Genomic DNA, 20,360 nt, shown 5'->3' on the forward strand with positions numbered 1-20,360 from the left:
CCATTTGGAAGAACATTCAGGAAGGGGTTAGGGTGCATTGTTGAATTGAGGTATTTTGATCAAGACAATGCATGGTATGCTGCTTTGAAAGTAAGAATTGAACATTAACGAGCAGTGTGATTCAGCAAACTGAATTTGAATAAAAGGTCAACATAGACGCTGTGAGCAGGGTTCAAACGTACGCGGGAAGATCCCATTGACTTTCTGGTCCATCACAGCCTTGTTTCAGCTTTCTACATTCCAGAAGTGACATACAAGACAGTGCATGATATGCTGTATGCTGCTGCAATCTAATTATGATAAAATATTTCATCAAATAACTGTGACCTGAACCCAATATTGTGCGAGACAGTGCATGATATGCTGCACACAATCCTGTTTCAGCAAACTGAATTTGAGGATTGGCACAAGTAAGAGGTAAACGTTGACGCTGTGAGCAGGGTTTGAACTTGCGCGGGAAGATCCCATTGACTTTCTAGTCTATCACAGCCTTGTTTGAGATTTTTACATTCCAGAAGTGGACATACAAGACAGTGCATGATATGCTGTATGCTGCTGCAATCTTATTATAATACAATATTTCATCAAAAAACTGCGATCTTTTGGTGCAAAATTTAGTAGTCATTAGACATTGAATTGCCAATGTTTGCAGATGAAAGCTGGAGTTGCTGGAATTTCAGTAACATTATTTGGTCAAGACAGTGCATGGTATGCTGCTTTATGCACTGCGGATGGAAAAGAAAGAGAATAAGAAGACATTTCCCAAAGTTTGCAGACAGTGGATGAAGGTTGGAGTTGCTGGAATTTCAGTAACATTACTTGGTCATGACGATGCATGGTATGCTGCACACAGTTCTCAGGAGAATATTTGAGGAATGGCACACTTAAGAAGAAAATATCGTCGCTGTGAGCAGGGTTCGAACCTGCGCGGGAAGATCCCACTGGATCACAAGCTTCCTTAATATTGATACAGAAGTGATTTACACGACAGTGCATGATATGCAGCATGCTGCTATTTGGAAGGAAATGAAAGACAGCACGCAATTCTGATTTATTTAACTGAGGAGAATATTTGACATGAAACATTGAGCAAATGTACGGGTAAGAAATTGGTCAAAAATGGACCACAACGCTGTGAGCAGGGATCGAACCTGCGCGGGAAGATCCCATTGGATTTCAAGTCCAACGCCTTAACCGCTCGGCCATCACAGCTCTTTTAACTCACGAGACAGTGTATGATACGCTGCATGTTGCTATTTGGAAGGAAAGTCAGAGAGAAAAAAACATTCAGAATAAATAAAAAATGTACAAAAATATTTCAGTTATTTGGTAAAAGATTGAATAACAATAACATATTTTGGTCAAGACAATGCATGGTATGCTGCTTTATGCTAGGTAGCTGGGGAGAAAAATAGTCTTCAGACAAATTATTTTACAAATTTTACAGACAATGGATGAAAGCTGACTGAAATTTTAGTAACATTGTTTGCTCAAGATAGTGCATGATATGCTGCATGTAGTTCCGATTCAATTATCTGAGAAGGACATTTGACCTGAAATCTGCAAAGTAAGAACGTGGTCATTAGACATGGAAACATTGGCTTCCCAGTCCGATACCGTAACATCTCCGCCATCGCAGCTGATTTTGCTGGAGTTATAATAACATCTTCGAGTCAAGACGATGCATGTAATGCTGCGTAATCAGAAAGGTAAGAAGGAAAGTCGGACATTAAACCTGAAATTTGCCTACGTTTGTAGACCCTTTTGAGCCGAAAACTTTGCAGTTATTTGATGATAGTACAATATTTTGGTCAAGACAGTGCCATATGCTGCCATTTGGAAGAACATTCAGGAAGGGTGGGAGTGAATTGTTTGACCTAAAAAGTGCAGTTAGTTGTTAAACTAATAGAATTAAGATATTTTGATCAAGACAATGCATGGAATGCTGCTTTGTAAGTAAGAATTGAACATAAACGAGCAGTGTGATTCAGCAAACTGAATTTGAGTAAGAAGGGAACATAGACGCTGTGAGCAGGGTTCGAACGTAAGCAGGAAGACCCCATTGGCTTTCTAGTCCATCACAGCCTTGTTTCAGCTTTCTACATTCCAGAAGTGAGATACAAGACAGTGCATGATATGCTGTATGCTGCTGCAATCTTATTACAGTAAAATATTTCATCAAACAACTGTGACTCGAACTCAATATTGTGGGAGACAGTGCATGATATGCTGCACACAATACTGTTTCAGCAAACTGAATTTTAGTATTGGCACAAGGAGGAGGTAAACATCGACGCTGTGAGAAGGATTCGAACCTACGCGGGAAAGATCCCATTAGACTTCAAACCCAAGGTCTTAACCTCTCAGCCATCACAGCTGTATGAGAGTGCATGATATGCTGTGTGCCGCTTTTGTTAAAATAAATTTGTGGAAGAAAAAGATTTCACCTGAAATTTGCTGTAATCTAAAAAAGAACATAAATCAGCAAATCATGCATTGTCTTGACCAAAAAAACCTAATTGTGATCTAATAGTTCATTAAATAATTGCAATTTTTTGGTGCAAGTTTCAGGTCCAATGTTTATTTTTATTTAATTTTTCTTCTAAATAACAGCATGCTGCATATCATGCGCTGCCTTGTACGACATTTCTGGAAAGTCAGTTTATGTTCGGCTGAGAGGCTAAGCCTTTAAACTCCAAATCCATTGGGACCCTCATGCACAGGTTGGGACCATGTTCACATTAGCATATCATGCACTGTCTTCTGCGTCATTTCCGGAAAGTAGAACAGTTTCCAGAAGAGTTTGTGACGGCCAAAAAGTTAGGGTTTTATCTTTATATCCTTACCTAGAATATACATCTAGATTAAAAAAGGACAAAAAGCTGCATATCATGCATTGTCTTAAACAAATAATCTTATCACAATACAATATTTCATCAAATAACTGCGATCTCATGGTGCAAAATTCAGTAGTCATTGGACATTGAATTGCCAATGTTTGCAGATGAAAGCTGGAGTTGCTGGAATTTCAGTAACATTATTTGGTCAAGACAGTGCATGGTATGCTGCTTTATGCACTGCGGATGGAAAAAAAGAAAATAAGAAGACATTTCCCAAAGTCTGCAGACAGTGGATGAAGGTTGGAGTTGCTTGGTCATGACGGTGCATGGTATGCTGCACACAGTTCGCAGGAGGATATTTGGGAAATGGCACACTTAAGAAGTAAATATTATCACTGTGAGCAGGGTTTGAACCTGTCCGGGAAGATCATATTGGATTTCTAGTCCAACGCCTAAACCTCTCGGCCATCATAGCTCTTTTCTTACTTTTCTACACTGATGTAAAAGCAAGTGCATGACATGGTGCATGTTGTTATTTGAAGGTGAAATGAAGGGGGAAAAAAACAATACCAGAAATTTGCACCAAAAATAATTTTGACGATTGAAAAAAAGTTGGAGTTTTAGGAATTTCAGAAAGATTTTTTTTTGGTCAAGACAGTGCATGATATGCTGTAAGCAGTGTGATTCAACAAACTGAATTTGAGTAAGAGGTCAACATTGACGCTGTGAGCAGGATTCGACTCTTGCGCGGTAAGATCATACTGGATATCATATCCAACGCCTTAACCACGCGGCCATCACAACCTTCCATGGTATTTTTACTGAAGTGATATACAAGACAGTGCATGATATGCAGCATGCTGCTATTTGGAAGTAAATGAAGGACAGCACACAGTTCTGATTCAATTAACTGAGGAGAATATTTGACATGAAACCTTGAGCAAATTTACCAGTAAGAGATTTGTCCTAAAATATACGCAGTGAGCAGGGATCAAACCTGCGCGGGAAGATCCCATTGGATTTCAAGCCCAACGCCTTAACCTCTCGGCCATCACAGCTCTTTAACTGCCAAGACATTATATGAGCTGCATGTGCTATTTGGTAGGAAAGTAAGAGAAAAAAAATATTTAAAATAAAATAAAAATGTACAAAAATATCGCAGTTATTTAGTAAAAGATTGAATAACAATAACATATTTTGGTCAAGACAATGCTGCTTTATGCTAGGTAGCTGGGAAAAAAAATAGTCTTCAGACAATTTATTTTTACAAATTTTACAGACAATGGATGAAAGCTGACTGGGATTTTAGTAACATTGTTTGGTCAAGACAGTGCATGATATGCTGCACGCAGTTCCGCTTCAATTACCTGAGGAGGACATTTGACCTGAAATATGGATAGTGAGAATGTGGTCATTAGACATAGAAACATTGGCTTCCCAGTCCGACACCTTAACATCTCCGCCATCGCAGCTGCTTTTGCTGGAGTTATAATAACATCCGTAAGTCAAGACGATGCATGTAATGCTGCGTAATCAGAAAGGTAAGAAGGAAAATCGGACATTAAACCTGAAATTTGCCTACATTTGTAGACCCTTTTGAGCTGAAAACATTGCAGTTATTTGATGAAAGATAGTACAATATTTTGGTCAAGACAGTGCATGATATGCTGCCATTTGGAAGAAGATTAAGGAAGGGGGGGTGAATTGTTTGACCTAAAAAGTGCAGTTAGTTGTTAAATTAATTGAATTTAGATATTTTGGTCAAGACTATCTAAGCTTTATAAGAAAGTTTTGAACATTAACGCGGCGAGCATGATTTGAACCTACGCGGGAAGATCCCATTGGATTTCTAGTCCAACACCTTAACCTCTCGGCCATCACAGCCTTTTTTCAGCTTTCTACACTCCAGAAGTGACATACAAGGCAGTGCATGATATGCTGCATGCTGCTACAATCTTATTGTAATACAATAGTTTCATCAAATAACTGTAACTTGAGATCAGTATTATTTTTCTGTAGAATATCAATTTGGATAAAAGAGGACATAATGCAGCATGTCATGCATTGTCATGACCAAATAATCTTACTGTAATTCAATATTTCATCAGATAACTACACACGTCTGGTGCAAAATTCAGTTTTCATTGGACATTGACAACTGAAATAAGAGAAAATACAACATTGGGGCTGAAATTTGTACAATAATTGATACGATGTTTTGGTCAAGACAATGCATGATGTGGGCATCACGGTAGAAGAGGGGTTAGTGCATTTGTCTCACAACACGAAGGCCCTGAGCAGTCCTGGAATGTGAGTGTGAATGTTGTCTGTCTACCTGTGTTGGCGCTGCGATTATATGGTGACTTGTCCAGGGTGTACCCCGCCTACCGCCAGAATGCAGCTGAGATAGCCCCCCCCCCCATCTCAAAGATATGAAAAAAGGAACACTAAGGTATCGTCGCTGCGAGCAGGGTTCGAACCTGCGCGGGAAGATCCCATTGGATTTCAAGTCCAACGCCTTAACCTCTCGGCCATCACAGCTGTAAGACTCTAATGATATTAAGGGATGAAAAACAGTTCACCTGATTTTTGCGCTAAAAATATTGTAGTTATTCGATGATAGATGGAATTACAATAAGATGCTTTGGTCAAGACAATACATGATATGCTGCTTCATGTTCTGTGTATGGCAAGAAAAATAGAAATCTCTTAAAATTTTCCCTTACTTACTTTGTAATGTCTGTTATTTGTGCAGTTGCTCAAATCTTCTTCTTTAGAATATGCATTTGTATGGAAAAAAGACAAAAAGCAGCATATCATGCATTGTCTTAACCAAATAACCTTATTTTAACTCCATATTTCATCAAATAACTGAAATATTTTTGGTACAAATTTCAGGTCCATAAGTTGTTTTCCCCTATACTTTCCTTCCAAATAGCAGCATGCAGCATATCATGCACCGGCCTGTACAGCATTTTTGGAATGTGTACATTTGGTTAAAAAAAGAGACGAGTCAACCAAAGTTTTGACAATTTCATGTTAAATGTGCTCAGTTCATTGAAAGTGCGTGCAGCATATCATGTACTGTCTTGACCACAATGTTACTGCAAATTTTGGCCAAATTCAGGTGCCTTGTCTATTTTACCTTTTTTGTTCCATCTACGGGGCATAAAGCAGCATATCATAAATTGGCTTCACCAAATATTATTATTGTAATTCAATCTTTCATCAAATAACTGCAATATTGTTATTCCAAATTTCAGGTGTAGTGTTTTTTTGTATTCCCTTCCAAATAATAGCATGCAGCATATCATGCACTGTCTACATGGTTTCAGTATTGTAGAACAGAAGCTGTGATGGCCGAGAGGTTAAGGCGTTGGACTCAGAATCCAATGGGTTTTTCTCGCTTAGGTTAGAACCCTGCTCACAGTGTTGTAGTTTGTTACCTGTGCAGGTACTCAATGTTTGTCTGTAGAATATCCATTTGGATAAAACAGGACATAATGCAGCATGTCATGCATTGTCGTGACCAAATAATCTTATTGTAATTCAATATTTCATCAGATTACACACGTTTGGGGCAAAATTTAGTTGTCATTGGACAATGACAACTGAAATAAGAAAAAAATAAACATTGGACCTGAAATTTGTACAAAAATAATTAGATGTTTTGGTCAAGACGATAAATAATATGCTGCATTATACTTTGTAGACGAAAAAATAAAATAAAATAAGACATTAGACATGTAATTTGCCAACGTTTGCAGATAATGAATGAAGGGTGAAGTGACTGTAATTAGTAGCATTATTTGGTCAAGACAGTACTTGATATGCTGCACGCTATTCTGATTCAATTAACTGAGGAGAATATTTGACATGAAACCTTGAGCAAATGTACGAGTAAGAAGTTGGTCATAAATTATAAAAGACCGCAGTGAGCAGGATTCGAACCTGCGCAGGAAGATCCCATTGGATTTCAAGTCCAACGCCTTCGCCTCTCGGCCATCACAGCCGTTTCTGAGGTGGAAATAGTTCTAAATTGCTTCAATGACGTACAAGCTAGTGCATGATATGCTGCATGTTGCTATTTGAAGGTGAAATGAAGTGAAGTAAAGTGAAGTGAAATGAAAATAAAACCTTTAACCTGAAATTTGCACCAAAAATATTGCAGTCATTTGATGAAAGATTGAATTACAAGGTTATTTGTTCAAGACAATGCATGATATGCTGCTTAATGCTCTGTAGATGGAAACAAAAAAAAAAGATAACATGGACATCCCACCTGAATGTTGCCAACTTTTGCAGACAGTGGATGAAAGCTGAAGTGACTGGAATTTCAGTGTGATTTATTGGTCAAGACACTGCATGATATGCTGCACACAGTTTTGCTTCAATTAAGTGAGCACATTGGACCTGAAACGTGTACCAAAAATATTGCAGTTATTTGATAAAGACTGAGTTAAAATAGAATTATTTGGTCAAGACAGTGCATGGTATGCTGCTTTATGCATGGTCGATGGAAAAAAATGAAATTTTCAGACGATGGATGAAAGTTGGAGTAGCGTGAATTTCACTAACACTACTTGGTCATGACAGTGCATGGTATGCTGCACGCAGTTCTGAGGAGAAGATTTGAGAAACGGCACACTAAAGAATTAAAGTATTGTCGCTGTGAGCAGGGTTTGAACCTGCGCGGGAAGATCCCAGTGGATTTCAAGTCCAACGCCTTAACCGCTCGGCCATCACAGCTTTTTGACTAGCAAGACAGTGTATGATATGCTGCATGTTGCTATTTGGAAGGAAAGCAAGAGAAAACAAAACATTCAGAATAAAGAAAAAAATATTGCAATTTAGTAAAAGATTGAATTACAATAACATATTTTGGTCAAGACAATGCATGGTGTGCTGCTTTATGCTAGATAGCTGGGGAGAAAAATAGACATCAGACAATACATTTTTCCAAATTTTACAGACAATGGATGAAAGCTTACTGGGATTTTAGTAACATTGTTTGGTCAAGACAGTGCATGATATGCTGCATGCAGTTCTGCTTCAATTACCTGAGGAAGACATTTGACCTGAAATCTGCATAGTGAGAATGTGGTCATTAGACATAGAAACATTGGATTCCCAGTCCGATACCTTAACATCTCCGCCATCGCAGCTGCTTTTGCTGGAGTTATAATAACATCTGTGAGTCAAGACGATGCATGTAAAGCTGCGTAATCAGAAAGGCAAGAAGGAAAATCGGACATTAAACCTGAAATTTGCCTACATTTGTAGACCCTTTTGAGCTGAAAACATTGCAGTTATTTGATGAAAGATAGTACAATATTTTGGTCAAGACAGTGCATGATACGCTGCCATTTGGAAGAAGATTAAGGAAGGGGGGCTGAATTGTTTGACCTAAAAAGTGCAGTTAGTTGTTAAACTAATAGAATTAAGATATTTTGGTCAAGAGGTTTATAAGCAAGTTTTGAACATTAACGCTGTGAGCAGGATTTGAACCTGCGAGGGAAGATCCTATTAGATTTCTAGTCCAACACCTTAACCTCTCGGCCATCACAGCCTTGTTTCAGCTTTCTACACTCCAGAAGTGACATACAAGGCAGTGCATGATATGCTGCATGCTGCTACAATCTTATTGTAATACAATAAGATTGTAGGGCCCCCCTATCTCAAGAAAAGATATGAAAAAAGGCACACGAAAGTATTGTCGCTGTGAGCAGGGTTCGAACCTGCGCGGGAAGATCCCATTGGATTTCAAGTCCAACGCCTTAACCTCTCGGCCATCACAGCTGTGATATAAAAGAATCAAAAACATTTCACCTGAAGTTTGCGCTAAAAATATTGTAGTTATTCGATGATAGATGGAATTACAATAAGATGCTTTGGTCAAGACAATACATGATATGCTGCTTCATGTTCTGTGTATGGCAAGAAAAATAGAAATCTCTTAAAATGTTCCCTTACTTACTTTGTAATGTCTGTTATTTGTGCAGTTGCTCAAATCTTCTTCTTTAGAATATACATTTGTATGGAAAAAAGACAAACAGCAGCATATCATGCATTGTCTTAACCAAAAAACCTTATTTTAACTCCATATTTCATCAAATAACTGAAATATTTTTGGTACAAATTTCAGGTCCATAAGTTGTTTTCCCCTTTACTTTCCTTCCAAATAGCAGCATGCAGCATATCATGCACCAGCCTGCACGCCCTTTTTGGAATGTGTACATTTGAATAAAAAAAGGACAAGTCCATCGAAATTTTGCAAATATCAGGTTAAATGTGCTCAGTTCATTGAAAGTGCGTGCAGCATATCATGTACTGTCTTGACCACAATGTTACAGCAACTTTTGGCCAAATTCAGGTGCCATGTCTATTTTAACTTTTTTGTTCCATCTACGGGGCATAAAGCAGCATATCATGCATTGTCTTGACCAAATATTATTATTGTAATTCAATCTTTCATCAAATAATTGCAATATTGTTATTCCAAATTTCAGGTGTAGTGTTTTTTTGTATTCCCTTGCATATCATGCACTGTCTACATGGTTTCGGTATTGTAGAGCAGTAGCTGTGATGGCCGAGAGGTTAAGGCGTTGGGCTTGAAATCCATTGGAATTGTCCCGCGCAGGTTTGAATCCTGCTCACAGCGTAGTAGTTTGTTACCTGTCAAATTGCTCATCATTTCTGTAGAGTATCTATTTGGATTAAATAAATGGCATAATGCAACATGTCATGACCAAACAATCTTACTGTTATTTAATATTTCATCAGATAACTACACATGTTTGGTGCAAAATACAGTTGTCATTGGAAATTGACAACTGAAAAAGAAAAAATACAACACTGGATTTGAAATTTGTACGACAATTAATTAGACAATGCATGATATGCTGCTTTACACTGTCGATAAAGAAATGAAATAGACATTGGACATGATATGCCAAATTTTCCAGATAATGGATATGAGGTGAAGTTACAGAAATTAGTATTTGGTCAAGACAGTGCATGATATGCTCCACACAGTTCTGATTCAATTAACTGAGGAGAATATTTTACATGAAACCTTGAGCAAATGTACGAGTAAGAAATTGGTCATAAAATAGACTCTGACGCTGTGAGCAGGGATCGAACCTGCGCGGGAAGATCCCATTGGATTTCAAGTCCAACGTCTTAACCGCTCGGCCATCACAGTTCTTTGACTACCAAGACAGTGCTGCATGTTGCTATATGGAAGGAAGGTAAGTGAAAAAAAAACATTCAGAATAAAGAAACAAATATTGCATTTTAGTAAAAGATTGAATTACAATAACATATTTTGGTCAAGACAATGCATGGTATGCTGCTTTATGCTAGGTAGCTGGGGAGAAAAATGGTCTTCAGACAGTACATTTTTCCAAATTTTACAGACAATGGATGAAAGCTTACTGAAATTTTAGTAACATTGTTTGGTTAAGACAGTGCATGATATGCTGCATGCAGTTCCACTTCAATTACCTGAGGAAGACATTTGACCTGAAATCTGCATAGTGAGAATGTGGTCATTAGACATAGAAACATTGGATTCCCAGTCCGATACCTTAACATCTCCACCATCGCAGCGGCTTTTGCTGGAGTTATAATAACATCTGTTAGTCAAGACGATGCATGTAATGCTGCGTAATCAGAAAGGTAAGAAGGAAAATTGGACATTAAACCTGAAATTTGCCATCATTTGTAGACCCTTTTGAGCCGAAAACCTTATTTTATTTGAATAAAGATAGTACAATATTTTGGTCAAGAAAGGGAGCGTGAATTGTTTGACCTAAAAAGTGCAGTTAGTTGTTAAATTAATTGAATTAACATATTTTGGTCAAGACTATGCAAGCTTCATAAGTAAGATCTGAACATTAATGCTGCGAGCAGGACTTGAACCTGCGCGGGAAGATCCCATTGGATTTCTAGTCCAACGCCTTAACCTCTCGGCCATTACAGCCTTATTTCAGCTTTCTACACTCCAGAAGTGACATACAAGGCAGTGCATGATATGCTGCATGCTGCTACAATCTTATTGTAATACAATATTTCATCAAATAACTGTAACTCAATATTATTTTTCTGTGGAATATCAATTTGGATAAAAGAGGACATAATGCAGCATGTCATGCATTGGCATGACCAAATAATCTTACTGTAATTCAATATTTCATCAGATAACTACACACGTCTGGTGCAAAATTCACTTTTCATTGGACATTGACGACTGAAATAAGAGAAAATACATTATTGGGTTTGAAATTTGTACAAAAATTGATACGATTTTTTGGTCAAGACAATGCATGATGTGGGCATCACGGTGGTAGAGGGGTTAGTGCATTCGCCTCACAACACGAAGGTCCTGAGCAGTCCTGGAATGTGAGTGTGAATGTTGTCTGTCTATCTCTGTTGGCCCTGTGATGAGGTGGTGACTTGTCCAGGGTGTACCCCGCCTACCGCCCGAATGCAGCTGAGATAGGCCCCCCCTATCATAAGAAAAGATATGAAAAAAGGGACACTGAAGTATTGTCGCTGTGAGTAGGGTTCGAACCTGCGCGGGAAGATCCCATTGGATTTCGAGTCCAACGCCTTAACCTCTCGGCCATCACAGCTGTAAGACTCTAATGATATTAAGGGATGAAAAACATTTCACCTGAAGTTTGCGCTAAAAATATTGTAGTTATTCGATGATAGATGGAATTACAATAAGATGCTTTGGTCAAGACAATACATGATATGCTGCTTCATGTTCTGTGTATGGCAAGAAAAATAGAAATCTCTTAAATGTTCCCTTACTTACTTTGTAATGTCTGTTATTTGTGCAGTTGCTCAAATCTTCTTCTTTAGAATATACATTTGTATGGAAAAAAGACAAAAAGCAGCATATCATGCATTGTCTTAACCAAATAACCTTATTTTAACTCCATATTTCATCAAATAACTGAAATATTTTTGGTACAAATTTTAAGTCCATAAGTTGTTTCCCCTTTACTTTCCTTCCAAATAGCAGCATGCAGCATATCATGCACCAGCCTGTACGCCATTTTTGGAATGTGTACATTTGGATAAAAAAAGAGACGAGTCAACCAAAGTTTTGAAAATTTCATGTTAAATGTGCTCAGTTCATTGAAAGTGCGTGCAGCATATCATGTACTGTCTTGACCGCAATGTTACTGCAGATTTTGGCCAAATTCAGGTGCCTTGTCTATTTTACCTTTTTTGTTCCATCTACAGGGCATAAAGCAGCATATCATGCATTGTCTTGACCAAATATTATTATTGTAATTCAATCTTTCATCAAATAACTGCAATATTGTTATTGCAGATTTCAGGTGTAGTTTTTTTTTGTATTCCCTTCCAAATAATAGCATGCAGCATATCATGCACTGTCTACGAGATGGCGTGGCGCAGTGATAGAGTGGCTCTGCGCAACCCGAGGGTCCCTGGTTCAATCCCCACCTAGTACCAACCTCAACATGTCTGTTGTGTCCATGAGCAAGACACTTCACTTTGCTCCTGATGGGTGCTGGTTAGCGCCTTGCATGGCAGCTCCCTCCATCAGTGTGTGAATGGGTAAATGTGGAAGTAATGTCAAAGCGCTTTGAGTACCTTGAAGGTAGAAAAGCGCTATACAAGTACAACCCGTTTATTTATTTACATGGTTTCGGTATAGTAGAACAGAAGCTGTGATAGCCGAGAGGTTAAGGCGTTGGACTCAGAATCCAAAGGGTTTTTCTCGCACAGGTTAGAACCCTGCTCACAGAGTTGTAGTTTGTTACCTGTGCAGGTACTCAATTTTTGTCTGTAGAATATCCATTTGGATAAAACAGGACATAATGCAGCATGTCATGCATTGTCGTGACCAAATAATCTTATTGTAATTCAATATTTCATCAGATAACTACACACGTTTGGGGCAAAATTTAGTTGTCATTGGACAATGACAACTGAAATAAGAAAAAAAAAAACATTGGACCTGAAATTTGTACAAAAATAATGAGATGTTTTGGTCAAGACGATGCATAATATGCTGCATTATACTTTGTAGATGAAAAAAAAAAAAAATAAGACATTGGATATGTAATTTGCCAACGTTTGCAGATAATGGATGAATTAGTAGCATTATTTGGTCAAGACAGTACATGATATTCTGCACGCTATTCTGATTCAATTAACTTAGGAGAATATTTGACATGAAACCTTGAGCAAATGTACGAGTAAGAAGTTGGTCATAGATTATAAAAGACCGCTGTGAGCAGGATTCGAACCTGCGCGGGAAGATCCCATTGGATTTCAAGTCCAACGCCTTAACCTCTCGGCCATCACAGCCGTTTCCGAAGTGAAAATAGTTCTAAATTCCTTCAATGACGTACAAGCTAGTGCATGATATGCTGCATGTTGCTATTTGAAGGTGAAATTAAGTGAAATAAAGTGAAGTGAATTGAAATGAAAATAAAACATTTGACCTGAAATTTGCACCAAAAATATTGCAGTCATTTGATGAAAGATTGAATTACAGGGTTATTTGTTCAAGACAATGCATGATATGCTGCTTAATGCTCTGTAGATAGAAAAAATAAAAGCTAACATGGACATCACACCTGAATGTTGCCAACTTTTGCAGACAGTGGATGAAAGCTGGAGTGACTGGAATTTCAGTGTGATTTATTGGTCAAGACACTGCATGATATGCTGCACACAGTTTTGCTTCAATTAAGTGAGCACATTGGACCTGAAACTTGTACCAAAAATATTGCAGTTATTTGATCAAAGACTGAGTTAAAATAGAATTATTTGGTCAAGACAGTGCATGGTATGCTGCTTTATACACTGTCGATGAAAAAAAAAAAAATTAAAAAGAGATCTGCTTAAGTTTGCGGACGATGCATGAAAGTTGGAGTAGCGTGAATTTCACTAACACTACTTGGTCTTGACAGTGCATGGTATGCTGCACGTAGTTCTGAGGAGAAGATTTGAGAAACGGCACACTAAAGAAGTAAAGTATTGTCGCTGTGAGCAGGGTTTGAACCTGCGCGGGAAGATCCCAATGGATTTCAAGTCCAACGCCTTAACCTCTCGGCCATCACAGCTCTTTGACAAACAAGACAGTGTATGATACGCTGCATGTTGCTATATGGAAGGAAAATAAGAGAAAAAAACCATTCAGAATAAAGAAAAAAATATTGCAATTTAGTAAAAGATTGAATTACAATAACATATTTTGGTCAAGACAATGCATGGTATGCCACTTAATGCTAGATAGCTGGGGAGAAAAATAGACATCAGACAATACATTTTTCCAAATTTTACAGACAATGGATGAAAGCTTACCGGGATTTTAGTAACATTGTTTGGTCAAGACAGTGCATGATATGCTGCATGCAGTTCTGCTTCAATTACCTGAGGAGGACATTTGACCTGAAATCTGCAAAGTAAGAATGTGGTTATCAGACATAGAAACATCGGATTCCCAGTCCGATACCTTAACATCTCCACCATCCCAGCTGCTTTTGCTGGAGTTATAATAACATCTGTGAGTCAAGACGATGCATGTAATGCTGCGTAATCAGAAAGGTAAGAAGGAAAATCGGACATTAAACCTGAAATTTGCCTACATTTGTAGACCCTTTTGAGCTGAAAACATTGCAGTTATTTGATGAAAGATAGTACAATATTTTGGTCAAGACAGTGCATGATATGCTGCCATTTGGAAGAAGATTAAGGAAGGGGGGGTGAATTGTTTGACCTAAAAAGTGCAGTTAGTTGTTAAACTAATAGAATTAAGATATTTTGGTCAAGAGGTTTATAAGCAAGTTTTGAACATTAACGCTGTGAGCAGAATTTGAACCTGCGCGGGAAGATCCCATTAGATTTTTAGTCCAACACCTTAACCTCTCGGCCATCAAAGCCCTGTTTCAGCTTTCTACACTCGAGAAGTGACATACAAGGCAGTGCATGATATGCTGCATGCTGCTACAATCTTATTGTAATACAATATTTAATCAAATAACCGTAACTCGAGATCAATATTATTTTCCTGTAGAATATCAATTTGGATAAAAGCGGACATAATGCAGCATGTCATGCATTGTCATGACCAAATAATCTTACTGTAATTCAATATTTCATCAGATAACTACACACGTCTGGTGCAAAATTCACTTTTCATTGGACATTGACGACTGAAATAAGAGAAAATACAACATTGGGTCTGAAATTTGTACAAAAATTGATACGATTTTTTGGTCAAGACAATGCATGATGTGGGCATCACGGTGGAAGAGGGGTTAGTGCATTCGCCTCACAATACGCAGGTCCTGAGCAGTCCTGGAATGTGAGTGTGAATGTTGTCTGTCTATCTGTGTTGGCCCTGCCATGAGGTGGTGACTTGTCCAGGGTGTACCCCGCCTACCGCCCAAATGCAGCTTAGATAGGGCCCCATATCTTAAGAAAAGATATGAAAAAAGGAACACTAAAGCATTGTCGCTGTGAGCAGGGTTCGAACCTGCGCGGGAAGATCCCATTGGATTTCGAGTCCAACGCCTTAACCTCTCGGCCATCACAGCTGTAAGACTCTAATGATATTAAGGGATGAAAAACATTTCACCTGAAGTTTGCGCTAAAAATATTGTAGTTATTCGATGATAGATGGAATTACAATAAGATGCTTTGGTCAAGACAATACATGATATGCTGCTTCATGTTCTGTGTATGGCAAGAAAAATAGAAATCTCTTAAATGTTCCCTTACTTACTTTGTAATGTCTGTTATTTGTGCAGTTGCTCAAATCTTCTTCTTTAGAATATGCATTTGTATGGAAAAAAGACAAAAAGCAGCATATCATGCATTGTCTTAACCAAAAAACCTTATTTTAACTCCATATTTCATCAAATAACTGAAATATTTTTGGTACAAATTTTAGGTCCATAAGTTGTTTTCCCCTTTACTTTCCTTCCAAATAGCAGCATGCAGCATATCATGCACCGGCCTGTACAGCATTTTTGGAATGTGTACATTTGGTTAAAAAAAGAGACGAGTCAACCAAAGTTTTGACAATTTCATGTTAAATGTGCTCAGTTCATTGAAAGTGCGTGCAGCATATCATGTACTGTCTTGACCACAATGTCACTGCAAATTTTGGCCAAATTCAGGTGCCTTGTCTATTTTACATTTTTGTTCCATCTACGGGGCATAAAGTAGCATATCATGCATTGTCTTGACCAAATATTATTATTGTAATTCAATCTTTCATCAAATAACTGCAATATTGTTATTCCAAATTTCTGGTGTAGTGTTTTTTTGTATTCCCTTCCAAATAATAGCATGCAGCATATCATGCACTGTCTACATGATTTCAGGATTGTAGAACAGAAGCTGTGATGGCCGAGAGGTTAAGGCGTTGGACTCAGAATCCAATGGGTTTTTCTCGCTTAGGTTAGAACCCTGCTCACAGTGTTGTAGTTTGTTACCTTTGCAGGTATTCAATTTTTGTCTGTAGAATATCCATTTGGATAAAACAGGACATAATGTAGCATGTCATGCATTGTCGTGACCAAATAATCTTATTGTATTTCAATATTTCATCAGATTACACACGTTTGGGGCAAAATTTAGTAGTCATTGGACAATGACAACTGAAATAAGAAAAAAATAAACATTGGACCTGAAATTTGTACAAAAATAATGACATGTTTTGGTCAAGACGATAAATAATATGCTGCATTATACTTTGCCTACATTTGTAGACCCTTTTGAGCTGAAAACATTGCAGTTATTTGATGAAAGATAGTACAATATTTTGGTCAAGACAGTGCATGATATGCTGCCATTTGGAAGAAGATTAAGGAAGGGGGGGTGAATTGTTTGACCTAAAAAGTGCAGTTAGTTGTAAACTAATAGAATTAAGATATTTTGGTCAAGAGGTTTATAAGCAAGTTTTGAACGTTAACGCTGTGAGCAGGATTTGAACCTGCGCGGGAAGATCCCATTAGATTTTTAGTCTAACACCTTAACCTCTCGGCCATCAAAGCCCTGTTTCAGCTTTCTACACTCCAGAAGTGACATACAAGGCAGTGCATGATATGCTGCATGCTGCTACAATCTTATTGTAATACAATATTTAATCAAATAACCGTAACTCGAGATCAATATTATTTTCCTGTAGAATATCAATTTGGATAAAAGAGGACATAATGCAGCATGTCATGCATTGTCATGACCAAATAATCTTACTGTAATTCAATATTTCATCAGATAACTACACACGTCTGGTGCAAAATTCACTTTTCATTGGACATTGACGACTGAAATAAGAGAAAATACAACATTGGGTCTGAAATTTGTACAGAAATTTATACGATTTTTTGGTCAAGACAATGCATGATGTGGGCATCACGGTGGTAGAGGGGTTAGTGCATTCGCCTCACAATACGCAGGTCCTGAGCAGTCCTGGAATGTGAGTGTGAATGTTGTCTGTCTATCTGTGTTGGCCCTGCCATGAGGTGGTGACTTGTCCAGGGTGTACCCCGCCTACCGCCCAAATGCAGCTTAGATAGGGCCCCATATCTTAAGAAAAGATATGAAAAAAGGAACACTAAAGCATTGTCGCTGTGAGCAGGGTTCGAACCTGCGCGGGAAGATCCCATTGGATTTCGAGTCCAACGCCTTAACCTCTCGGCCATCACAGCTGTAAGACTCTAATGATATTAAGGGATGAAAAACATTTCACCTGAAGTTTGCGCTAAAAATATTGTAGTTATTCGATGATAGATGGAATTACAATAAGATGCTTTGGTCAGGACAATACATGATATGCTGCTTCATGTTCTGTGTATGGCAAGAAAAATAGAAATCTCTTAAATGTTCCCTCACTTACTTTGTAATGTCTGTTATTTGTGCAGTTGCTCAAATCTTCTTCTTTAGAATATGCATTTGTATGGAAAAAAGACAAAAAGCAGCATATCATGCATTGTCTTAACCAAATAACCTTATTTTAACTCCATATTTCATCAAATAACTGAAATATTTTTGGTACAAATTTTAGGTCCATAAGTTGTTTTCCCCTTTACTTTCCTTCCAAATAGCAGCATGCAGCATATCATGCACCGGCCTGTACAGCATTTTTGGAATGTGCACATTTGGTTAAAAAAAGAGACGAGTCAACCAAAGTTTTGACAATTTCATGTTAAATGTGCTCAGTTCATTGAAAGTGCATGCAGCATATCATGTACTGTCTTGACCACAATGTCACTGCAAATTTTGGCCAAATTCAGGTGCCTTGTCTATTTTACATTTTTGTTCCATCTACGGGGCATAAAGTAGCATATCATGCATTGTCTTGACCAAATATTATTATTGTAATTCAATCTTTCATCAAATAACTGCAATATTGTTATTCCAAATTTCTGGTGTAGTGTTTTTTTGTATTCCCTTCCAAATAATAGCATGCAGCATATCATGCACTGTCTACATGATTTCAGGATTGTAGAACAGAAGCTGTGATGGCCGAGAGGTTAAGGCGTTGGACTCAGAATCCAATGGGTTTTTCTCGCTTAGGTTAGAACCCTGCTCACAGTGTTGTAGTTTGTTACCTTTGCAGGTATTCAATTTTTGTCTGTAGAATATCCATTTGGATAAAACAGGACATAATGTAGCATGTCATGCATTGTCGTGACCAAATAATCTTATTGTAATTCAATATTTCATCAGATTACACACGTTTGGGGCAAAATTTAGTAGTCATTGGACAATGACAACTGAAATAAGAAAAAAATAAACATTGGACCTGAAATTTGTACAAAAATAATGAGATGTTTTGGTCAAGACGATAAATAATATGCTGCATTATACTTTGCCTACATTTGTAGACCCTTTTGAGCTGAAAACATTGCAGTTATTTGATGAAAGATAGTACAATATTTTGGTCAAGACAGTGCATGATATGCTGCCATTTGGAAGAAGATTAAGGAAGGGGGGGTGAATTGTTTGACCTAAAAAGTGCAGTTAGTTGTAAACTAATAGAATTAAGATATTTTGGTCAAGAGGTTTATAAGCAAGTTTTGAACGTTAACGCTGTGAGCAGGATTTGAACCTGCGCGGGAAGATCCCATTAGATTTTTAGTCCAACACCTTAACCTCTCGGCCATCAAAGCCCTGTTTCAGCTTTCTACACTCCAGAAGTGACATACAAGGCAGTGCATGATATGCTGCATGCTGCTACAATCTTATTGTAATACAATATTTAATCAAATAACCGTAACTCGAGATCAATATTATTTTCCTGTAGAATATCAATTTGGATAAAAGAGGACATAATGCAGCATGTCATGCATTGTCATGACCAAATAATCTTACTGTAATTCAATATTTCATCAGATAACTACACACGTCTGGTGCAAAATTCACTTTTCATTGGACATTGACGACTGAAATAAGAGAAAATACAACATTGGGTCTGAAATTTGTACAAAAATTGATACGATTTTTTGGTCAAGACAATGCATGATGTGGGCATCACGGTGGTAGAGGGGTTAGTGCATTCGCCTCACAATACGCAGGTCCTGAGCAGTCCTGGAATGTGAGTGTGAATGTTGTCTGTCTATCTGTGTTGGCCCTGCCATGAGGTGGTGACTTGTCCAGGGTGTACCCCGCCTACCGCCCAAATGCAGCTTAGATAGGGCCCCATATCTTAAGAAAAGATATGAAAAAAGGAACACTAAAGCATTGTCGCTGTGAGCAGGGTTCGAACCTGCGCGGGAAGATCCCATTGGATTTCGAGTCCAACGCCTTAACCTCTCGGCCATCACAGCTGTAAGACTCTAATGATATTAAGGGATGAAAAACATTTCACCTGAAGTTTGCGCTAAAAATATTGTAGTTATTCGATGATAGATGGAATTACAATAAGATGCTTTGGTCAAGACAGTACATGATATGCTGCTTCATGTTCTGTGTATGGCAAGAAAAATAGAAATCTCTTAAATGTTCCCTTACTTACTTTGTAATGTCTGTTATTTGTGCAGTTGCTCAAATCTTCTTCTTTAGAATATGCATTTGTATGGAAAAAAGACAAAAAGCAGCATATCATGCATTGTCTTAACCAAATAACCTTATTTTAACTCCATATTTCATCAAATAACTGAAATATTTTTGGTACAAATTTTAGGTCCATAAGTTGTTTTCCCCTTTACTTTCCTTCCAAATAGCAGCATGCAGCATATCATGCACCGGCCTGTACAGCATTTTTGGAATGTGTACATTTGGTTAAAAAAAAAGACGAGTCAACCAAAGTTTTGACAATTTCATGTTAAATGTGCTCAGTTCATTGAAAGTGCATGCAGCATATCATGTACTGTCTTGACCACAATGTCACTGCAAATTTTGGCCAAATTCAGGTGCCTTGTCTATTTTACATTTTTGTTCCATCTACGGAGCATAAAGTAGCATATCATGCATTGTCTTGACCAAATATTATTATTGTAATTCAATCTTTCATCA

At 37.8% G+C, this 20,360-nt stretch overlaps 24 non-coding genes and 1 pseudogene across 24 annotated transcripts; 6 read left to right on the plus strand and 19 right to left on the minus strand.

Annotated features, from left to right (window-relative positions):
- LOC133544461 (suppressor of tumorigenicity 14 protein homolog) overlaps positions 1 to 20,360 on the plus strand; it is a 480,364-nt pseudogene that overhangs the window by 199,795 nt on the left and 260,209 nt on the right.
- On the minus strand, positions 1,131 to 1,212 carry trnas-uga (transfer RNA serine (anticodon UGA)). Its single transcript has one exon. It is a non-coding gene; the product is annotated as a tRNA-Ser (tRNA).
- Positions 3,817 to 3,898, minus strand: trnas-uga (transfer RNA serine (anticodon UGA)). Its single transcript has one exon. It is a non-coding gene; the product is annotated as a tRNA-Ser (tRNA).
- On the minus strand, positions 4,643 to 4,724 carry trnas-aga (transfer RNA serine (anticodon AGA)). Its single transcript has one exon. It is a non-coding gene; the product is annotated as a tRNA-Ser (tRNA).
- Positions 5,300 to 5,381, minus strand: trnas-uga (transfer RNA serine (anticodon UGA)). The gene has a single exon. It is a non-coding gene; the product is annotated as a tRNA-Ser (tRNA).
- trnal-cag (transfer RNA leucine (anticodon CAG)) lies at positions 6,191 to 6,272 on the plus strand. The gene has a single exon. It is a non-coding gene; the product is annotated as a tRNA-Leu (tRNA).
- trnas-uga (transfer RNA serine (anticodon UGA)) lies at positions 6,771 to 6,852 on the minus strand. Its single transcript has one exon. It is a non-coding gene; the product is annotated as a tRNA-Ser (tRNA).
- trnas-uga (transfer RNA serine (anticodon UGA)) lies at positions 7,508 to 7,589 on the minus strand. Its single transcript has one exon. It is a non-coding gene; the product is annotated as a tRNA-Ser (tRNA).
- On the minus strand, positions 8,328 to 8,409 carry trnas-aga (transfer RNA serine (anticodon AGA)). Its single transcript has one exon. It is a non-coding gene; the product is annotated as a tRNA-Ser (tRNA).
- On the minus strand, positions 8,558 to 8,639 carry trnas-uga (transfer RNA serine (anticodon UGA)). Its single transcript has one exon. It is a non-coding gene; the product is annotated as a tRNA-Ser (tRNA).
- Positions 9,420 to 9,501, plus strand: trnas-uga (transfer RNA serine (anticodon UGA)). Its single transcript has one exon. It is a non-coding gene; the product is annotated as a tRNA-Ser (tRNA).
- trnas-uga (transfer RNA serine (anticodon UGA)) lies at positions 9,963 to 10,044 on the minus strand. The gene has a single exon. It is a non-coding gene; the product is annotated as a tRNA-Ser (tRNA).
- On the minus strand, positions 10,743 to 10,824 carry trnas-aga (transfer RNA serine (anticodon AGA)). The gene has a single exon. It is a non-coding gene; the product is annotated as a tRNA-Ser (tRNA).
- On the minus strand, positions 11,395 to 11,476 carry trnas-cga (transfer RNA serine (anticodon CGA)). Its single transcript has one exon. It is a non-coding gene; the product is annotated as a tRNA-Ser (tRNA).
- On the plus strand, positions 12,548 to 12,629 carry trnal-cag (transfer RNA leucine (anticodon CAG)). The gene has a single exon. It is a non-coding gene; the product is annotated as a tRNA-Leu (tRNA).
- trnas-uga (transfer RNA serine (anticodon UGA)) lies at positions 13,112 to 13,193 on the minus strand. Its single transcript has one exon. It is a non-coding gene; the product is annotated as a tRNA-Ser (tRNA).
- Positions 13,873 to 13,954, minus strand: trnas-uga (transfer RNA serine (anticodon UGA)). Its single transcript has one exon. It is a non-coding gene; the product is annotated as a tRNA-Ser (tRNA).
- Positions 14,692 to 14,773, minus strand: trnaf-aaa (transfer RNA phenylalanine (anticodon AAA)). The gene has a single exon. It is a non-coding gene; the product is annotated as a tRNA-Phe (tRNA).
- Positions 15,349 to 15,430, minus strand: trnas-cga (transfer RNA serine (anticodon CGA)). Its single transcript has one exon. It is a non-coding gene; the product is annotated as a tRNA-Ser (tRNA).
- trnal-cag (transfer RNA leucine (anticodon CAG)) lies at positions 16,238 to 16,319 on the plus strand. Its single transcript has one exon. It is a non-coding gene; the product is annotated as a tRNA-Leu (tRNA).
- On the minus strand, positions 16,813 to 16,894 carry trnaf-aaa (transfer RNA phenylalanine (anticodon AAA)). The gene has a single exon. It is a non-coding gene; the product is annotated as a tRNA-Phe (tRNA).
- Positions 17,470 to 17,551, minus strand: trnas-cga (transfer RNA serine (anticodon CGA)). The gene has a single exon. It is a non-coding gene; the product is annotated as a tRNA-Ser (tRNA).
- Positions 18,359 to 18,440, plus strand: trnal-cag (transfer RNA leucine (anticodon CAG)). Its single transcript has one exon. It is a non-coding gene; the product is annotated as a tRNA-Leu (tRNA).
- trnaf-aaa (transfer RNA phenylalanine (anticodon AAA)) lies at positions 18,934 to 19,015 on the minus strand. The gene has a single exon. It is a non-coding gene; the product is annotated as a tRNA-Phe (tRNA).
- On the minus strand, positions 19,591 to 19,672 carry trnas-cga (transfer RNA serine (anticodon CGA)). Its single transcript has one exon. It is a non-coding gene; the product is annotated as a tRNA-Ser (tRNA).

This window comes from Nerophis ophidion, linkage group LG27 (genome assembly GCF_033978795.1).
Source record: "Nerophis ophidion isolate RoL-2023_Sa linkage group LG27, RoL_Noph_v1.0, whole genome shotgun sequence".
NCBI lineage: Eukaryota > Metazoa > Chordata > Actinopteri > Syngnathiformes > Syngnathidae > Nerophis > Nerophis ophidion.